Consider the following 14,862-nt stretch of genomic DNA (forward strand, 5'->3'; position numbering starts at 1 on the left):
TTACAATAAGGAAAATATTTTTGCATATTTCCAGGGACACACATATGATTAAAGCTGATTATGAAAATGAAATTGCAAATTTTTTTATCAGAAATTCTTCAAATTTTCATACAGACTATTTAATTTCGTCCCTTGTAGTTGAAGATGATTTTCTCATCATGTTCATATGACACAGATCAACAGGGGATTCAGCCCTATTAAAGGAGACCTTTAGAATGAAATCAGCTGTGGAATGTTTTACAAATGTGGTTCAGTAAACCCTGTGTAATTTCAAAAAGAAAATGGCGCACAGAGGAGTATCCAGGGAATTACTATAAATACAGTATTTCACTTGGTTTCATGCAAGAGGCACCTCTGGGAGAGTAAGACATTTTTCAAATAACCTATGAAAAAATTTATCTTTTCCTGGAGTCCTAAAGCACAACATTTGCATATTAATAGAAGATTAAAATGCCCATCAAGTATTCTTTAGTTGTTGCTTTCTCTTTTGTACTTTGCTCTTCACATAAACATTCTTTCATAATAAAAAAACCTCCTTCAACTCTGTTTATTACATTGAATCTCTAAAGTTTCATATTACAATAGCACATAGTATTTTTATATTTTAATCCTTTTGAGAATTTACTCCCTAGTTTTTCCCTTTATTTGTACTTTGTTCTTCTTCAAGATGTATCTGTTTTTTTAAGCAGGGTCTAAGCATTTTATAAAGGCCAATTTCTAAGTGGGTTTTGTGTCTCATCAAAATCATGCTTTAGACATGGATCTCACAAATCTATTCAATTTTAAATTTTAGAATCTAGAACTAAAAACACCTGAGGTGATAACCTATTGTTTGGCTATGTCCAAAAAATGTCATATTACCTGCAGTGCCCAGCCAGCCATAAAAAACAGCGTTTAAGCAAGCTAAGGCAAGGAAATATGGAGCAGATAAGTAGAACTTGAAACTGTCATGAAAAGATACAGCAGATAATATTTTCAAAGTATACTGAATTTTAGAGAGCCTCTAATTGAGCCTTGTGCACTTCACTGTGAACATGACAATTATATATAAATGCACTTTAAAAATTATTTACAATAATCACTAAGGGTATAGGTGCTGCTATAACTGAAACTTTTTCCTAAAGAAATATGTCAGTGAGAAAGAGGCCATGGTTGTATTGTTCATGGATCTCTATATAGGATGAGAGAGCTGTTCAGATCAGCCTGTCTTTTCTCTGTGCAGATATTGACTAAAAAACAATAAATTTATCAGTAAACATGCTGAAACAAGAAATTGCCAAAACATTGAATTCTAAGTGACATGATTGCTAATTCCTTAAATCTGCATGGTTATGGGAATCTCATAATCTGTTTGTTGTGTATTTCTTGTTAGCAAGTTAGAATACGTTGGAGTATCTTTAAGCAAGAATATCTGTGTAAGTGCTTAAAGTTCTTTTTTGTCCCAAATGACACATTGTTGTGTTTCATGGGTATATCTCTAACTGCACCCTGTTAAAATGATCTCTGAGGTGTCAGGAGAGCCTTCATTTTATGTAAACACAAAATACAGTGCAGTTCCCAAAGTCTGAGTTTCGTTGCAGGATCAAAATATTTCCCAGTCTTGGCCAGAGCAGTGTCATCACCTACTGATGATGGTTTTGTGTGGGAGGTGCACTTCCATTTCCACAATCAGTTCATTTTTCCTTAGCCCTTGTAGTTGGCTCAATCCTGTTTGCAGCTGTTCCTAGGGTCTCCCTCTGCCTTAGCATTGACTCTTCCTACTGCTGGGTGAGAAGGGCACTCTTTTTGCAGTTTGTATCTTTTCCTGAGCATACTTGGTTAACTTTCCCATCAAAGAGGCCATGGTACATATGGTGTAGAGGCAGAAATTGTTTCCAGTAACTCTCACAGCCCATGAGTGCTGTTGCAGGTATGATAGATGAACGGAAGCACAAAGTCAGAGGTTTTATAGCAAAACTAAGCTGGTTTGTTCTTAAGGGACCGTGGCTGTGATGAGGGGCATTATGCAACTATAGCTATGTGGTGAAGTTTTGGATGTCATCAGCGCAATTTCTGTCACATTGATGCCTGCTCTGCAAATTAGACAGTAAAGGAACAGCACACCAAGCAAAGGCAGCACCAGTTGTTTTCTTGCTAGTTGCCATTCATTGTCTAAATTAAATTGAGGTCAATACCTCAGAGAGAGAATGTGACGAAAATTCCCAATAACAATCTCTTGAATTTAATGGCAGCAGAGATTCTTGAAATAAATTACAAAAAAGCCACATCTAAACCTTCCACTTTACAGCTGTACTTTTAGGGGAAGTTGAATATGTCTAAAAGTGTTTGGTGGAGTCCTTTTTGCTTTGAAGTAGATGGAAGCTTTAGGATAGGCTAATGTAGACTTATTTGGCATGTGCATGCCAGCAGTATGTGCTAGAGGGCAGACTGTGTGTTCTGCCAAGAAAGCTGTTTATGTTGTAGGCTTGGCTCGGTGTGAAAATGTGTGATCAGTCATCAGATCTCTGGGTACAGGATGCATTTACTTTTTTTTTTTCTTTTTCTGAATGGATTTGGAAGCTGGACTTTATCTTCTCAGCTGATGAAATTGTGGTCTTCCAGGAAATGTGTTATGGCTAATGTGGTGATGTTGCTTAAAGAAGTCAGCTGCTATGAACTTCTACAACAAGGAAAGAGCCTTTGTTCCTCATTCAAATATTGAAGGTTTATTGCTTTAATGAATATAAAGTTCTGTCAGCACCAGTTACTGAGAGAACATAAATTTGATTTTTGGCAAAATATGCACATTGGTACTGAATTACACTGAAAAATCTCCATGAGAGACATCAGCTGTAAGAAAAATTCCAAAAGTACTTTATCAGAAGAATTGCATGTGATTGCTGTGTTGATAAAGATATGATAAAGAATGATATGATAAAGAACCAGAGAACTTTCTACCACTCTTTTGTTTCTCTTTGAAATATGTTTAGATTCCAAAGTGGAGTGCAGAAAGCTTCTGACAGAAAAGTATTTCCAAATTTCAAAATGAAATCCACTCATTTAAGCCAAGACAGACTGCCTGACACATCAGTGCATCCTGTCTCCATCAGTCTCTGTGCTTTCTGTTTATGCTGCTTGCAATCTGCAGGGTATTTAGGGAGACTGAATTCCTACTCCTACCAAAATGCCTCCCCTCCATTTGTTGCAGCTGTATTTACATGGCAACATTATTTTTACTGAAATCCTATAGGCTTTGTTGGAAAGGGTCTCACTTGCTAGACCTGAAAAGAATCACTGCCCCATGGAGCTGCCAGTTGGACTGCTCTTTTGTGTAAAGGTGTAAAGGTGGCATAAATGTTCTAGAGAAGTCAATACAAATGAAGGTCTGTTATTGCGCTTTTAATCAGGAAATTAGTAGATCAGTCAACAAAAGGAAAGAATAAAGAGCATATGAGATAATGAAAGCTATGTTACCCAGATAACAAAGGAATTTTGTTTCTGTGTTTTTTGGTCTTCTAAATACACAGTAGTTTTTATACCTAATGAGTAATTTTTTACTCGCGTATATTTTATCATTTCAGCTTTCTCTAAATAGTATGGCTGAGAACCAAAAGAGAAAGAGAAGACCTGAATTCATAATGGCAGTCAAAATAGTAAACTACCTTGTAAACAAGAATTCATAATAGTAAACTACCTTGACATGAGGCCAGCCTGTATTTTAATGAGGTTGTTGTACAAGAAATAAATTCCCTGGAGTTTATCAAGTGAATGGTTCTGCTAAATTCAAATTTATTTTTCTGTGGTGAAGGTCTCTTTTGTGACCACAATATTTTCTATTAGACCATCACAATATGAAAGAGGCTTGTCTGTTGTCACTTCTGGCTTGGGCATGATTACACCATTTGCATCCCTTGATAGTTGCCATGTCCTACCCCTGAGAATGGTAACCTCCCATCTAAACTGCAGTATTTTGCTGCTGACAAGAAAGCATTCCTAATTTTCATTTATTTATTCCTGTAGTAGTGGAGGTGCCCGTGAGTATGCCAGAAATAAAAAGCTATTGAAAAACATAATTTTGGGCAGGGTGGCTTGACATTTCCTTTAAGCAGGCTTGCTTTTACAGCCTGATTTTAGATAACGGCTTAATCCATTTGTAGGCACTTGCTGTCAGAATCTGTCTTTATGAGATATTCTGAGCTCTCTTTAGCAAAAATGTAGAGGAAGGTCTGATGTGAATGAGTGGTCCCTAAGGTAGGAGCACTGCTGTGACCACTCAGCATGATGCACAAGCATGAGTCCAAGCAGCTGGTGGTAATGGGAGAGAAGGTAATTGGAGGCCACCCTCTGGCCTCAGGTAATTCACTTTTGCAATTTGGCGAAGATTGATAGTTTGAATTTGCACATCTTCAGTGAAAAAAAAGATATACAACATACAATAAGCCTATATATAATATAGCAAATGAGCTCCCATGTTATCTGCATCACATGAGGAATTCTTGTTTCAGACTTTGAAATGTCTAAATTGTAAATTTCTCATAAAGTGTTTGTGAATGCCAGAAACCATTAATTATAATACTTTTTTAATTCCCAACAATGACCAAAACTCTCCAAATCAAAAATAAATTTTATATTGTGTCAAAACTTGTACAACATGAAAAATTTTGAGCAAATTACTGTGGTATTTTATGCAAGAGTATTAAACTGGTAGATTTAGCTCTTTGTCTCAGAGACCTGTACAAATGAGGGTCAGACCAGAAGTTAGGCTCCTGTGCAGTTTTACCCGTATGTGCTAAATATAACTAGACCTGTTGTGTTTAACATTAAAATAGAAAGAAATCTTGCCTGAACTCAGCTCCTGAGTTCGTAGCTCAGAGTAGCTTGAAAGCACAATTTAATTAACTTTACAACATCTTAAGATAAAGGATAAGATGAATTTTTATCTTCTGTACAACCACCTTACACTGTATAGAATGGCCTTCATACTTTGTGTTCATGTTAAACAGCATCTAACCTTACAAGCAATTGCTGAAGGCGTGATCCATGTATGCAGTCACCTTAGCAGTGGATTCTTATGGAGTGTCTTGAAAAAAATAGAGATCAAACATTTACAAATATATTGCAAAAGAAGTTTATTGCAGTTAAAATATAAAGATTTTCTTTAAAATCTTTCTCTAGAGCCAACTGTGTAACCATGCTCTTTACTGCCAAGGAACAAATTTAGCAGCTACTCTTCTTAACTGAAGTACAGCATATATTGGTTAAAGATAAGTAAGTCTTGTAAGTCTTTAATTAAAGTGACTTTTAAGTTACTTTGTAAGTAACCTGTAAGTCTTTAATTAAAGTTACTACTTCAGTAGTTACTCACTTAAATTAAATAGAAAATAGTTAATGTTCATCATGATATCTTAAATGCACCATTAGTCTAATACTGCCAAAACCTTTGCCTATCAACAGGATGTAGACAGAGAAAAGGGGGAATAACATCGACTGGTCTAATGCACTAAAAGAAAAGGATACAGTTATTTGGTCAGAAATTTTTTCCAGAAAGAATTCCAGGTGAGATTTTTATGTTTTTATGTTTATGGTGCATCAAAGAGCTACTAGAAAATATCTAAATCTAATTGTATCACCTTACGGAACAAATACATTCTCTTTAGATGATCACCTTCCTAGCCAAGATGTTATTTTTGATTTATACAGCTCTGATGGTAGCTGTTACCATCAGAGCTGTATAAATCAAAAATTATTTGGGTGACCTAATTAAGGTTACGTACACTCTGCACTTTACATTTCCTTCTGAAGTTGTATATGGAGGTCCTTATTTACAACTCAGGAAATGGACCAAAGGTTCATTGAGTCACCTGTGTTCACAAAATTTGTTTTGTGATATTAATGGCCTGTTGCATTTTAATTATGTGAGCAGTAAATCTAAAGCCATACCATAATGATTTCTGTGGGTCCAGAAGACCTTTCTCCCCAGAACTGTCTTTGAAGCCATCTTCAATACTAGATTCTTCTTTAGATAACAAGTTGTTCATGATTTATCCTGACTAAGCTGCCAAAGTAATGAATATTAGTGTTTGAGATAGCTCCAGTGTTCTCTAACTTATTTAAAATAAAAAACTAAAAGTTCAAGGGTATAAAACACAAAGAAAGGCTTCACTTTTGATGAGTATTGGCTGAAATACACATTATGCTACTTATTAGTTTCACAGATCTGTGTGGATTTATTTGGATTTATTTCTTTGTACAATAATTTTACTTACTAATTCTGCCTTAACAAGTTTTCACCACAAAGATTTTTACATTTTAATTTTTGAAAAAAGCTCCACTGCACTCTTAGTAGACCATAAAGACTCTGTGTGATAATGTGCAGATTTCACATTGCAAACTCAGAAATGAGAAAAGTAAAATTTCATGCCATACAATACAGCAAAATCAGAAAATCTTTTCTAAATTTTACTTCCTCTCTCCTACTAACAAGCTAATCACTAATATAGCACACAGTGCAGTGACACTACATTGGCAAATACCTCAGAGGGTGGCCATCTATTTTTGCACATATAATATCCATTCAATATTGATGTAACAAAGTGTAACAAGAGAGCAAGTCTGAGTCACAAAAGAGACCTTCACCACAGAGATAAAAATTTGAATTTAGCAGAAGCATTCACTTAACAGCTCCAGGGAATTTTTTTTCTTTGACCATCATCTTTCTTCCCTGGAAGACAGAAGTTTCTAAGTTTAAAAGTTTCTGATGGATGCAATGAGCAAAGACTTCAAAATGTAAATGTAGGTTAACTGTTGTACGATACTTACTCACCTCTGCTGTGCATGAACCTTCTCATCTGGGATATATGTCTCATTTTCTGTCACAACTTAAATGCATTCATGCTAAAAGCAAAATTATTCTGCCTTTGGAATTAACCCTCTCTTTGAAATAGATGATTATGGTACAATGCCTGATATTTCTGCAATAATCATGCATTATGAGGAGTGCATCAACATTGTAGCCGTATCTGATTTAAGAAATACCTGATAGTTTTAACAAGGAGAGTATTTTCCTGTGGAATTTTAATTTATTAAGCAGATACAATTTTTAACTTCCAGGCCTTCTGAATTGTCATCATTTTCTTAAAATTAGTAATAAACTGACAGTATTTGATAGACAGGTAACCACATAGTTACCTATTTATCATATACTGTCAATAATCACAATTCCACATATTCATGCATGCTACTTCATCTGTTGTGACCAGTAACCTGATGTCTTAGGGAAAAATATCATTTAGTACATTAGGGTTCCTTTAATAATGAAGGGAATAATAGAAATCTGACTAAAAGAAGCTAAAAGAAAAGCTTGTGAATAATCTTTTGTGAGTATTCTCACAAACTAGTACTTGAAAGAGGAAACAATAATATGCAAGCTAAAAAGTGAAAGATGTTTGTTGGTGAAGAAGTTTCAAGATAAACTTAATAATGTCTTTTTCTATTGCAAGATTTGAGTAGATCCATGAAATGAAACAATCTGTGAGATTAAGGTATATAAAATTGCCTCATGGCTCTCTTCAAAGGCCGTGGGTAAACTGATAACACTAAAATATTGTAGCAAATGTAACTTTTCTATTTCTTAAGATGCTAGGTAGATTGGCAAAGCATTTGAGGGAAAGTAGCTTTTATGAAAGCTTTGTAAGGAAGTGTAGGATTTACAGAATTAAGACAAACTGCAAGGTGCTGGGTTATGTTGAATTGTAAAATAAATCAGAAATTATACGCAACAGAAAAAAATCTGGTTGGTTGCTTCTTGCAAATACTTAAAGAAACTTCATCTTGTCTAGCACTTTATAGGTTTCTTTTTCAAATGAACACTTTAAAAATGTACTATTGTGCCTTAAGCAGTAGGTCATAGGAGATCAATCAGCTTTTGGACTGCTGATCCAAGGTAGTTTATCAATTCCAAAGAATCAAAAAGTAAAAAAAAGAAAAAAAAAGAAAAAAAAATTGTATATAATTTTGTGCTTCTCAGCACCACAGAAGGGTGTTTTAATCACTGGCAAATCTAGACATTTTGTTTTCCCTATTTTGATTTGTTCACAGACTTATTTAATGGCTAAAGTGGAAATCCTAGGGAAGTGGTTGAATGGATCCAAAGATGATAGAAAGGAATAGAGTGTTGGAATTTTGCCTGGGAATAGCCATTTTAGTGATGGCAAAATCCTCTGGGCCATCTAATGACACCAAGCTCCACAGAAATTATACCCTACTTCTTTTCTCTCTGCCTCTCTCGTCCTGTTACCAGCATAGGACCAGAAACTATATGAAATTGTCTGGATGTAGAGTCACCCTAAAGTTACTGGTTTGTGTTTCCAGAGTATCATATTTCTATGAAATATGTGATAATATGTGATAATGTAATATTTGATAATGTAATATGTGATAATATTTGATAATGTAAAATGTGATAATGTAATATGTGATAATATGTGATAATGTAATATTTTCCTCTGTGAAAAGGACTTTTCCCAAATTTAAACATTATAAGGATTTCTTGAACTCTGCAATTGCAAAACCATGAAATTTAAACAGAAAATTGATAAAGGATTCAGAGGAGGAGCACTAAATGTTGTGGCAATGGGTTTGTAGACAACACTGAGAAATTTCTAGGGAAGTGGAGAAAGGTGTTAATATTCCAAAGAATAAACAAGGATAGAATTGCAAGGCAACACAAGTTTTCTTATACAGAAATCATTGCTAAAAGCTAAATGTGCGTTCATAAAAGATATGGATTGCTGTGACCATGAGGCAGAAGTAGAATTAAAGACATGTTGAGTTACTGAAGTCCTGATACAAAGTTCAGAGAAGTGAAAATGTAAAAATTGAGTATTTAGTAAGAAACAGTAGTACATCTGAATATAACACTACAGAAAACATGAATAAAACTCCATGTCCATTCCTGATGCCAGATTCCAGAAGACATGTCAGTCATGGACTATGGAAGATCAATCTACATGGCTAAATTGAGAAATGAGTATCCTACAGGCAGGTAGAGAATATATATCTGGTAATGGAAAGCTATTGCACCTTGCCAAAAAAAAAAGCAGCAGGGGCATTCAACTAGGGGAATGACTTACTTGAAAATATAATGGTCCCCACCAGTTAATGAAAATTAACTCATATGCTCAAATGTAACAGGAACTTAAAACTTGATGATAAAAATTACCAAATATATTTTTGTATCCTTTGTTTGGAAGGACACGAGGTAGATTGATTTTCTTGTAGCTCAAAAAATGTATGGGCCTAAATGGGGACAAGTAATTTCCACTCCTAAACCAAACTTTTTAATATAACAATGGGTTCTCCCATTTACTTTTTCAATTAAAGTTTCTGGAGGTCTTAGGAAGCATTAAAAACTCTGCACAGAAATAACTCATTTTGCCCTTTTTTACCAAAAAAAAAAAAAATCAAACACTTTCTGTTCAGAACTAAAAGAAGCATTAAAAAAAAAATCCCTCTTAACTGGTATAAAAACCTTTTCAGTCCCTCTGTAGAAATTCATTTCTGAAGTACGCAACAACTTTAGTGCTACTTTAATTGCTTTAATTATTAACAACCTAAATTTAACTTAGTCTTTTTCTAGGTAAAGTCTCCTTAAAGGTGTATTAAAAAAATTCCCTCCTGCTAGCCTGCCTTCCATGCTATTTAGAGAAACTGGCACACTGCTTTTGTAAAATATCTCCAGTGTATTGATAGAGACAGTGCTACAAACAGGGCTTGGGAAAGACGAAGAAAAGCACACGTGTAATCGCAGTGGTTCTATCTAAAATAGCATGAATGGAATAGAAATGTTGGCTCTAAAGAGTATTATGGTATATGTGTCTATACAGACACAGATAAGTAGGCTGACATTTTTAACTTTTGAGCAGAAAATCTTAAATGCTAGGTTCTGGCTTGAAATGAATACATGCTGAAAATCTATGCTACTACTAACTACAGATTGCCTAGAATCTCATCAGTTTTTTTTGGCAGCTGGCAGGTATGAGGCCTTGGGAGCACATTTTCCAGAACAGAATGGTCAAAAGTTGCCCTTACACTGTAGAGTGTTTGCCAGGTGTTTATGCTTTGCACAGAGAGGCCAAATAGCCAGCTTGAACCCAGTAACCAATATACAGGCTCCTACATGTGAACAGAGTATAAAGAAAAAGAAGTCTACTTCTAAAAGGTCTTAGAAAATACATTTTTTTAAATAAAAATATCCATTTTTTTGCACATAATTTTGAGAATGAGAAAGCAGACTGTTCTGAATTTGTCTGACTGAGCTAGAATTTCCTTTAGCTGTTCAGTTATTGGAGCCAAAATTAACCAAAAGATCTTTCACCTAAGGGCCCATTTCTATGGAAACTAGAGAGTACAGTGTGAACAATATTATTAACCATCCAAAGAAAAACACAACCAACAATCTTGAGCTTCATAACACTAGAGTTAAATACAGTCTTCCAATTGAATTAGGTGGAATTATCTCAGGCTTTTCATTTTGTAGTGCATAAATTTTAGGCATAAAAATTGTTTTAAATTCATAAGGAAGTTCTAACATTTGAGATCTTAAGCAGTTAGCAGCAAGACATTTAGCTAGGTAGGGAAATCAATATTTTCCTAGGCCCCTTTTTAAAACTGTTAATGAGCTCCCAAAAAGGAGTCGCTAAATGCAAAAATTCAAACTGAAAAATAGAAGCAGAACTATCAGAAAAGAATTTATTCATTGTGTGAGGAAATATTAAATAAGCAGTTCAGTCAGTTAGTTGAATTTATATTGAACAAAGAACAAACTGGTGGAATTAAAAGCTTGACTGGCAAAGGAAAATTATCCTTTGTTAGTTTTGCTGTGTACAGGATGATGGGTCTGACTTCAGAATGTAGTGCCAAGGGATATTCTGTAAGGCTGAAATAAGATGGGGCAACACATATATCAAGGGAAATTTAGAGATTAAGGAATTGAAACTGTCAATGGCTAAGAAATATGGTGAATCATTCTTCACTGAGCCAGAGGCTAGAAGACCTAATGAGCTAATAATAGCACACATTTCATACCCCCAGGAAAAGGGAGGCATCAGAATGACATAGCAAGATAAAGAGGATTGGAAGAGCAACATGATTGGGATCATATGTGATTAAAGCATCTTGTCGTTAATTGTGGGAAATGATAGAAAGGTTTTCCATGATGGAAACAATAACAAAACCCGATAGTATTCCAAAACACTCTATGCCCAGATATGGATCGTAAAAAAGATTTAATCACTTTGTTTTGGTGCCCTTTTCATTTTTCTTCTCAGAAAGAGAAAATTGCAGGAAGAAATGCTTTCTGAATACAAATAAATAACTTAGTACCACCTCCAATACAGAATACTCCTGTGTGATGCAACTTTAAATTGAAAGGTTAACACAAAAAGTAAGAGCAAACTGTGAGGGAAGAACACTGAAGAAACATTGGAGGTCATGCAAAGACATTTTACATTTAATAAAAAAAGATTGTTACATATAGTGTTAGTTATATTGAAGTCAGACTCAGCAGATGTAAACTGGCTTTTGACTTTATTGAGGCCTATGCCAAGTAAACATTGCAAAGTCTGGTCTGTGTTTCAGTGGTGTCAATTTCAAATCCCCTTCTGGGGCACTAATCTTTCCAGAAAACATTTTGCTGAAATGGGAAGAGCAGCTATGGAGTTATGAGTTTTCAGCCTTGCAGACCACCCACCAGCTGAAAGGTGTGGTCAGTTCTTGCCTTGTATGAAGTCACTGGGGGGAAGCCATGCCCTCACATGTGCTGCCGGCAGAGGAGGGTCAGAATAATCAAAATTCACCTGCTTATTGGGGATGGATGAGTAAACAGTAGGAAAATATTGCTTTGGGATTGTTCTTCATTCAATAAAGTGAGAAAAATAGGGTTCTGAAGGCTTGTAAAAAATGTGTGTCCTATAGAAATACTAAATTCAGGTAGCCATTTTTCTGTCTTTCCACTCACACCTCATGCTCTATAAGCCATATCAATTCTTAAATAGAGGAGATATGGTATTCTCATCATAATTAGTTTCACCTCAGAATGATAGAAGTAGATAGTGCATGTAGGACCTGTAAAGTGCTGTAACTCATTGTATCTTTGGACTCATGAAGGTGTTAAATATTTTAATCATATGACATTATATGTTCTTTAGATGTTGAAAAATATCAGCAGAATTTACAGCAAAATAATTTAAAACCATTTCACATAAGAAACACCTTTATTACCTTATATCCAATCCCTCACTTTAACACTTACAAAGGACCAGTTTTCACAAAGTTTGTTAACAGTCTACTAAAAAATTCAGAATATTCTATCCCCATGCCCCACCATGTATCTACTTTGTAAATTGGAATAAGACAGATTCAAATTCAGAAAACAATCTCATCTATTGCTGATTTGCCTGGTGACATTTAGTTACCAAATCTCTCTGGCTCATAATGTTGCTCATCTCACAGATGCTTTTGCACCGGAGATCTCTCTGGGATTTTTTTTCTTTTAATTTTCTGCAATCTGATTTCTTTGTCAGTGAGAAATAAGGAGTACAATTGCTTCTTTAGTGGCAATAAAATGCAGGAAGACCAGGAATTCCCAGCAAGAGCAATTGTGATACTGAAAATCACACAGGAACGCTTAGTGACATGCTCACACATTACTTTCTGACGATCTGTTCTACTGAGTAACTATGCAGCAGCCTGTTCTAAAAAATGTTTATATTGAGGTGATGAAACTGAAACTCCCACAGGCAGTTTAGCCAATTGTCAATTTCCCAATCTAGTTTTTAAGTGCATGTTGTTTTTCTCTTGGTATCCTGTCACTGACACTATCCCCAGTTTGTATTTTCATATTATATGTCCTTGTTGTTTGTCTGGAAAAATAAAAAAGTTTCTATATACGATTCTCACAAGTTCTGTTTGTCTGGGGTTCTCCCCCTTGCACTCCCTTTTTTTTCCCAGTTGAGCGGTGTCCAATACTTCAGTTTTGGGGCTTTTTTAGGGAATACATAAACATGTTAATCTTCTTTCTTTCCATTCCTTCTTCCTCTTTCTTCTTTCTTTCTTCATTTTCCTTCCTTTCCCTCAACTTCTTGTAATTTAAAAACACTTACTTTTCATCCAGCACCATAAATTCTATTTAGTCAGATTATTGGTTCATAAAATTTTAGTCAAAGGTACGCAAAATAAATAAGGGGTTATGCGGTCCTATATGAATTAGTTCAGCCCCAGATACCAGAAATGTGTGCTTGATTGTTTTCTTGTTTGCTGGATTTTTGAACTTATATTCCACCTCACTGACATTAACCAACAGACTCTTGGAGGACAGGAAATACCATGCAGACATTGATCTAGTTTGTATAAACATGTCAACAGTCTGCAGAGCCACTAACTCTTGAGCACTCCATTTTACAGAACAAATAGTCCTAGACCAGACTACTAATCAATCTTCCTTTACCTTTGCCTTTTATGAACAATAAAACTTCTTTGGCAAAAACACCGCAGCAAATGAAACCCTATCTTGTTTGAGTATTCTCTTTTCCAGTGCTTGAATAATGCCTTAGAGGTGACAACTAAAATTATCATCCATATTCCATGCAAAGAAATATAGAATTCTCTGCTTTTCCTGTGTGAATCTAGCTCTGATACGTTCATTTTATTATCAGAACTAATCCCCCTCTCAGAATATTTTACTATTTTTTTCCGTTATGTTTTAATGTGTGCTAGTTTTTGAGATAATTTTCATAGTTTGCTGAAAATTTTTGACAAACTCTATCCATGTTTAGGTTTACCGGAAAAAGTAATTTGTGTGCTGAGAAAGAGCTTGTAGTTACATGGTAACTTGTCAGAGAAGGAAGACTACTGAGGCAAAGACTGAAACAATGTCCCATTGACATACCACAGGTTATTTGATATTCATTAATAGCGAGTTGCGTTAAAAACAAACTTTGTTGCTTGTATTTAACATGCATAAATGGAGAAAGTGAGCTTCTGAATTGAAACTTAGGTCATGAGAGTAGCCAATCAGCACAAAAACCAGCAGTGTTTCAAAACAGTCAGACAGCTAATGGGTTGCCTTGAAGAAGTGCTGAATATAGAGAAAGGGAGTTTGGTGAAAATTCATTGGCTGGAGTATATAAGTCCCTCCTTATATTACTGTGCAATGAATAATGCATATTCTTCTTTGCTCAAGGAAATATGATGGTACGATAGATGAGAGTTTGTCAGGATCATCTAGGTATAATTCCTGAGAGCAAAGAGGGGGAATAAGTGACCTCTGAAAATTCTTCCTATGATATGCTTACCTTTTTAAAACATAGTGATTTTATCGCTAGGTACAATGTTTGGCCCTGATTTCCTAGGTAGGCTGTATGTACACACACTCTCCTGCTATGTTGGCAATCCAGCTGGTATTCATTCTCTTTTAAAAATATTTGTACAGATCCTGCATTTGTACCTCTTTAAGCAGTTTCCTTAACTATATTTTTCTTGGAGAAAAGAAGAAAGTTCAACCCTTTACTTTTAATTTCAACTACTGTATACCTCTACATTTTTATCAGAAGTAAGAAACAAACAAAAATGCAATATAGCTTCTTTCTGTCTCTGTAACCAACTAGCCTCACTTGCTCTGAAGAATTCCTCTGACAATTTACTGGACCAAGGTGTGAAGCAGAGTGCAATGCCAAAATTGTGAATTTATTTCTGGAGATAGAAAAGGACCAAAGTACGTATCTGCTGAAATAATTTCTTGAGAAAACAAGCACTGCATCATTAATAAAAAGTTTATAATATAAATTAAAAGTTCCTTAGTGGAATTTCTATTAGTGTTCAAGAGTT

This window comes from Zonotrichia albicollis, chromosome Z (assembly GCF_047830755.1).
Source record: "Zonotrichia albicollis isolate bZonAlb1 chromosome Z, bZonAlb1.hap1, whole genome shotgun sequence".
NCBI classification, from domain to species: domain Eukaryota; kingdom Metazoa; phylum Chordata; class Aves; order Passeriformes; family Passerellidae; genus Zonotrichia; species Zonotrichia albicollis.